Below are 7683 nucleotides of genomic sequence, written 5' to 3' on the forward strand. Positions count from 1 at the left end.
AATGACAAATCAGGAATTCACCCCAAAAGAAACAGCAGGAACAAACGACAGCCAGGGACATAATCAGCACAGATACGAGCAAGATGTCTGAACCAGAATTTAGAATCACGATAATAAGAATACTAGCTGGGGTTGAAAATAGGTTAGAATCCCTCTCTGTGGAGATAAAAGAAGTAAAAGCTAGTCAGGATGAAATTAAAAAATGGTATAACTGAGCTGCAATCCCAAATGGACGCTGCGGCAGCAAGGATAGATAAGACAGAGCAGGAAATCGGCGATAGAGAGGACAATCTTATGGAGAATACTGAAGCAGAAAAGAAAGAGGGAGACTAAGGCAAAAGAGCACAATTTAAGAATTAGAGAAATCAGTGACTCATTAAAAAGGAACAATATGAGAGTCATGGGGGTCCCAGAAGATGAAGAGATGGAAAAAGGGGTAGAAGGGTTGTGTGATCAAATTATAGTGGGTAACTGTCCTAACTTGGGGAAAGATAAAGACATCAAAATCCAGGAAGCACAGAGGACTCCCGTAAGATTCAACAAAAACCAACCATCAATAAGATATATCATAGTCAAATCAACGAAATACTCAGGCAAGGAAAGAATCATGAAAGCAGCAAGGGGAAAAAAAGTCTTTAACTTACAAGCAAAGGCAGATCATGTTTGCAGCAGACCTATCCACAGAAATTTGGCAGGCCAAAAAGGAGTGTCAAGATATATTCAGTGTGCTGAATCAGAAAAATATGCAGCAAAAATTCATTATGCAGTAAGGTTGCCATTCAAAATAGGAGAGATTAAAAGTTTCCCAGACAAAAAAAAAAACAAAAACAAAAAAACAAAACTTAAAAGAGTTCATGACCACTAAACGAGCCCTCAAGAAATTTTCAGGGGGACTCTCTGAGGGTTGAAAAGACGAAAAAAAAAAAAAGACCAAAAGCAACAAAGACTAGAAAGCACCAGAAAACACCACCAGAAACTCCAACTCTATAAGAAACATCATGGCAATAAATTCATATCTTCCAGTACTCACTCTAAACATCAATGGACTAAATGCTTCAATCAAAAAAGACGGGGAACAGAATGGAAAAGAAAACAAGATCCATCTATATGCTGTTTACCAGAGACCCACACATTAGACCTAAAGACACCTTCAGATTGAAAGTAAGGGGATAGAGAACCATCTATCATGCTAACAGTCGCCAAAAGAAAGCCAGAGTACCCACATTCATATCATACAATCTAGATTTTAAAATAAAGACTGTAACAAGAGATGAAGAAGGGTGTTATATCATAATTAAGGGGGTCTATCCACCAAGAAGATATTACAATTGTAAACATTTATGTTCCAAATGTGAGACAACCCAAATATATAAATCAATTAATTACAAATATAAATAAACTCATTGATAATAATACCATAAAAGTAGTGGACTTCAATACCCCACTTACAACAATGGAAAGATCATCTAAATAGAAAATCAACAAGGAAACAATGGCTTTGAATGATACACTGGACCAGATGGACTTAACAGATATATTCCTAACATTTCATCCTAAAGCAGCAGAATATACATTCTTCTCCAGTGCACATGGAATGTTCTGCAGGATAGATCACATACTGGGACACAAATCAGACCTCAACAAGTACAAAAAGATCGAAATCATACCTTGCATATTTTCAGACCACAATGCTAAAAACTCGAAATCAACCACAAGAAAAAATTTGGAAAGACAGCAAATACTTGGAGACTAAAGAACATTCTATTAAAGAATTAATGGGCTAACCAAGAAGTTAGAGAGTAAATTAAAAAGTACATGGAAGCCAATGAAAATGATAACACGACAGCCCAAAACTTCTGCGATGCAGCAAAGGTAGTCATGAGATGGAAGTATATAGCATTCAGGCCTTTCTAAAGAAGGAAGAAAGGTCTCAGACACACAACCTAACCTTACAATTTAAAGAGCTGGAAAAAGAGCATCAAATAAAACCCAAAAACAGCAGAAGAAATTATACAGATTAGAGCAAAAATCAATGCTATCAAAACAAGCAAGCAAACAAACAAACAAAAACCAGTAGAACAGAAGCTGGTTCTTTGAAAGAATTAACAAAATTGATAAGCCACTAGCCAGTTGTATCAAAAAGAAAAAGGAAAGGACCCAAATAAAATCAAGAATGAAAGAGGAGAGATCACAACTAACACAACAGAAATAAACCAATAATAAGAGAATATTATGAGTAATTATATGACAATAAAATGTGCAATCTGGAAGAAATGCACAAATTCCTAGAAATATATAAGCTACCAAAACTGAAACAGGAAGAAATAGAAAATTTAAACAGACCCATAACCAGTATAAAATCGAATTAGTAATAAAAAAATCTCCCAAAAAACAAGAGTCCAGGGCCAGATGGCTTTCCAGGGGAATTATACCAAACATTTAAGGAAGAGTTAATACCTATTCTCTTGAAGCTGTTCCAAAAAACATAAATGGAAGGAAAATTTCCAAACTCTTTCTATGAAGCCAGCATTACCTTGATTCCAAAACCAGACAGAGACCCCCCCCCATAAAAAGGAGAACAATATACCAATTTCCCTGATGAACATGGATGCAAAAATCTTCAACACATTAGCCAACCAGATCCAACAATACATCAAAAAAATTATTCACCACGAGCAAGTGGGATTTATACCTGGGATGCAGGGCTGGTTCAGTATCTGTAAAACAATCAATGTGATTCATCACATCAATAAAAGAAAGGACAAGAACCACATGATCCTCTCAATAGATGCAGAGAAAGCATTTGACAAAATACAACATCGTTTCTTGATAAAAACCCTCAAGAAAGTAGGGATAGAAGGATTATACCTGGCAATCATAAAAGCCATATATGAACGACCCAACGCTAATATCATCCCCAATGGGGAAAAACTGAGCACTTTCCCCCTAAGGTCAGGAACAAGACAGGGATGTCCACTCTTGGCACTGTTATTCAACATAGTATTGGAAGTCTTAGCCTCCGCAATCAGACAACACAAGGAAATAAAAGGCATCCAAATCAGCCAGGAGGAGGTCAAACTTTCACTCTTAGCACATGGAATGAAACTCTATATGGAAAACTCAAAAGATTCCACCAAAAAACTGCTAGAACTGATCCACGAATTTAGGAAAGTGGCAGGATATAAAATCAATGCACAGAAATCAGTTGCATTCCTATACACCAACAATTAAGCAACATAAAGAGAAATCAAGGAATTGATCCCATTTACAATTGCACCAAAACCCATAAAATACCTAGGAATAAATCTAACCAAAGAGGTGAAAAATCTATACACTTAAAACTTTAGAAAACTTATGAAAGAAATTGAAGACACAAAAAAAATGGAAAAATACTCCATGCTCCTGGATAGGAAGAACAAATATTGTTAAAATGTCAACAGCCTTACCAGGTGAGTAAAAAAGTCACTTCCTGGAAGGTACAGGAACCTCAGGATACTGTGGGGACCTCATGAAAAGGAATCTGCCCAAATCTGCAGGTTTTGCAGACAGGTCTGATGCCAAGTACTTGACTTGGCTTTTGGCCTAGACAGGCTACTAGAATTTCAGTCTAGAGGTTCCTTATGAAAGGTTCCAGCAAAGCAAATTTTCAAAGATCTATATGCTCAATCATCAGTCTTGCTGAGCTTATGTAATTATTAGGTCAAGGTTGTGAAAACTGGACTTGTTTTACAAATGAATTAGTCTTGATTTGGCTTCCTCTGGAAATGAGGGTTTTTAAAGAGAAAAACTATGTTTCAATAATGCACCTTCGTGGATGTAAAATTCTACTTCTGATAGTCTACAAATATTGTTTGCCTAAGCTGGACAACTTGAGATAAACTTGAAAAAAACTGTCACAATAGCACAGGTATGGACAATCTTCTTGCTTGTTATTCTGTGCAGAGAGTAACAGGACCCCATGGGCATATGATTGCTTAAACAACTAAAAATGGGATGGACTCCTCCAATAATTGCATATGGAAAGTCTTTTCTCACTGTAGACCTATAAATAGACTGTAGCGCTTTATTTATTCACTTGAGGCCGGGTTAATTGATACATCTCTAAATGAATATGCAAGTCATAGCCTTGCTTAACCTGATCTGTTACTAGAAACCCACCCCATATAAATCCAGGAGACATGATGCATTTAAAAGACTGGAAGTCTAATACAGCAGGGGTTTTAACTCCAAAATGGAAGGTCCCCTTACTGGGTTGTATTATGTACTCCCACTACAGTAAAATTAGAAGGCCATTCTTCATGGACTCACATATCAAGAATTAAACCTGGACCTTCCTCACAGGAATCTAGTATGCAAGCTGACATGCCTTCTTATTCCTGTGAACCAGTGGAAGGCCTCAAATCTCTCTTCAAATGACACTAGTGGACTGAAGGAAAATTACCAAAGGTTTATATATGTATGCTTCTCTTTCCCATAACATGAACCTTATTTTGTTGTCTTTTTCTGTGTCTTCCTGCCTGGTGATGTTACGGAATCAGGCTGGAACGCTGGCGGAAAAACCAAGTGGCACTCGGAGATCTTGGTGAATCAGAGATTTATTTAACGCCGGCGGGTTCAGAGGAGACCACTTCTCCAAAGATCTGAGCCCCGAATGAAGGGGGGTCAGGGTAATTTATAGTTTTCAGCTTCCATATCTGTGGTGGGGTTTCACGTACACGGCAAACAGGGCAAGAAGAACCCGGAAGAGGTCTCTAAGGTAGAGAACAGAGCTTGTTTTAGTCCTGTCAGCCATCTTATGGTGTAAAACTTTATTCATTTTCCCAACAGTCCCCCCCTTTGATGACTTTTTAGAAATCTTTTCTTAGGCATCACCTTTTAGCTCTAGGGGTTGGTACCCTCGGAAGGCTAAGATACATGCTGCAGTTTGGCGAACAACAGCATTTTCAATAAAACATACCAGGGTATTTAGTATACAGGGGCCGATGGTCACAAGTAAAATTATGGAAAGGAGGGGCCCTGCCAGGGAAGGGCGCCAGGACGCCCAGTCTGTGAGATCCCATCCTCTCCATTGACTGATGATATTTTCCTGTCGTCTGCATTGAATTCTTTGAGTTCCTTAACCTTAGTCCTGACTATTTCTGATTGGTTTACAAAATAGCAGCATTCCTCCCCCAGAAAGATACAAGTCCCTCCTTTTTCTGAAGTGAGGGGGTTGAGGGCTGGCCTATTTTGGAGGCACACTGCTGCCAGGGAGTTTATTTGGCTTTGTCAGGTTCCCAGGGTGTCTGCCGTCTGTTCCGTGTCCAGCTTGTTGGTGCCGTCCTATTAGCCCGACAGCAAGAAGCAAGATTAGGGCGATGACACCAGTAAGGGGCAAGGGCTGGCAGAGTTGCATCTGAACCCCTGGGCTCAGTCTACATGTTGATTCCTCAAGCTTCTTCCATGCGCCGGCCAGCCAGCTTCCAGGGTGTGGCTGGAGCAGGGCTGGAGATCTCAGGGGCCAGTGTCTTTTTGAGGGTCAGTTTAAGTGGGTTGACTGGATCTGGATCACTTCGCCAGGTTGAGGGTTCCTCTGAGTTGGCCTTCTTAAGTCTGGAGTGATGGACCCATAGGGTGATACCTGAAACTGAATCCTCTATTTGGTTGTATATCTGTAAAGTCCACCTCCAAGTCTCAGAAAGGGGTGGGTTTCTGGTAAATGTCAGATAAGTTTTAGGGAAGATATGGTTTGCATATTTAGAGATTCATCCTGTTTTCCAGTTGTTTAAATAATCATATGCCCATGGGGGTCTTATTGTTACCCCCACAGAATAACAAGCACAGAAGATTGTCTATACATGAAACACTGTGACAATTTTTCTGAAGTTTACCTCAAGTTGTCTAGTTTAGGCAAACAACAAACATTTAAAGACAATCAGAACTAGAATTTAACATCCATAACAGTGCATTGTTGAAACATAGTTTTTCTCTCTAACCGCCCCCCTTTCCAGAGATAGCCAAATTGAGACCAGTGCATTTGTAGAACAAGTCCAGTCTTAACAAACGTGGTCTAATTATTTAGTAAGCTCAGCAAGAATAGCGATTGATCATGAGGATCTTTTAAAGTTTGCTTTGCTGGAACCTTTTATAAGGAATCTCTGGGTTGAACATTTAGTAGCTTCTCTAGGCCAGAAGCTGAGCCAAATACTTGCCATCAGACAGGCCTGTAATACCTGTAGAATAGGGCTAATTCCTCTTCATGAGGTCCCCAAGATATCCTGAGGGTCCTGCACCTGCCAGGAAGTGATCTTCTTTACTCAGCTGGTGAGGCTGCTGGGAACTCTGTAAGCAAGGTATCAGGCCAACATTTCCAAGGGACTTTATGGCTCTATGTTTCATAAAGCCAACCTTAGTTCCTTAAAGCTCTCTGGTGATATCTGAGTCTATGAATGTCACTCTCAAATATGACATTCCAGTCAAAGCCTTGGTAAAATAACCAGTATTTCCAATGGTGACCTGTTACAAGATGAACAGATTCTTACTGAACTTATGCAAACTGTAATTGCCATGAAAGAAAGAATACTCACTGAGAGTTTTTGAATTTCAGGGGAGTTATGTAGAGAAAAAAGATAAATGTTTCAGTTTGCAAATGAATATGACATTTCTGTATATCATAGATATCTTGAGAGAAAGTGTCCTTAATCTGGAAGAGCAAACATTAGAGAACCAACAATATTTTCAACAAGAATCACAAAACTATAATCTTCCTGAGTTCATTTAATCCCATGTTCCTAATTCTTGTTCATTTTGAATGCAGCTTTTTAGTTCTGGAAATTCTTACCCATTTTAATATTAATCTTAAAGATGTCAAATACCTGTATTTGTCCCCAAAGTCCTTTTTATAAATCTCCTTGAAGAAGAAACACATTTTGTGAGAGAATAAGAACAATTATAAATGACAAAAATCTCAGAAATAGACATTGTTAAAGATCTGATGAGAGTTCATTATGATGCAATTGACAAAGAAATTCAGTTGTTTCTGTGACACATAACAATTCAAGTAATCAGAATATTAAGAGATGACTGTATGCCAAAACATTAAAACATTAGGAAATGCATACATATTTGGGCAGTTACAGCACTTACCTGTGCAATACAACCTAAGGTTTACCATTGTACGACAGTGCTTTTCCCAATAACTTAGCATCCCAAATGAAAGGGCCTAATTGGTCAAAAAGACTTCATTTACAACTCAAATCCTGGGAAGTTTTTTTTTTTTTCCAACGTTTTTTATTTATTTTTGGGACAGAGAGAGACAGAGCATGAACGGGGGAGGGGCAGAGAGAGAGGGAGACACAGAATCAGAAACAGGCTCCAGGCTCCGAGCCATCAGCCCAGAGCCTGACTCGGGGCTCGAACTCACGGACCGCGAGATCGTGACCTGGCTGAAGTCGGACGCTTAACCGACTGCGCCACCCAGGCGCCCCCTGGGAAGTTTTTTAAAACCTTAGCAAGTTATAAGTACAGCCTAAATAGGTTTACAGATGATTACAAATCTTAAGACTTTATTTATTCAACCAAGGTGGCAATAAAAGATCCAAAAGGTCAATGTATAGCATTATATAGTTCTTACCAAAACCTAGCTCCCTTAACATTGAGAAGTTTTAAACTAAGTAATCAAAGACCTTATAAAGATGAAACCTA

General features: G+C 38.8%; 1 long non-coding RNA gene across 1 annotated transcript; it reads right to left on the reverse strand.

Annotated features, from left to right (window-relative positions):
- Positions 1-4576: 4576 nt before the first annotated feature.
- LOC123380301 lies at positions 4577-6756 on the reverse strand. Its single transcript, XR_006585830.1, has 2 exons — positions 6213-6756; positions 4577-4751 (listed from the first exon to the last, which is right to left on the reverse strand). It is a non-coding gene; the product is annotated as an uncharacterized LOC123380301 (long non-coding RNA).
- Positions 6757-7683: the final 927 nt, after the last annotated feature.

This window comes from Felis catus, chromosome D1, assembly GCF_018350175.1.
Source record: "Felis catus isolate Fca126 chromosome D1, F.catus_Fca126_mat1.0, whole genome shotgun sequence".
Taxonomy (NCBI): Eukaryota; Metazoa; Chordata; class Mammalia; order Carnivora; family Felidae; genus Felis; species Felis catus.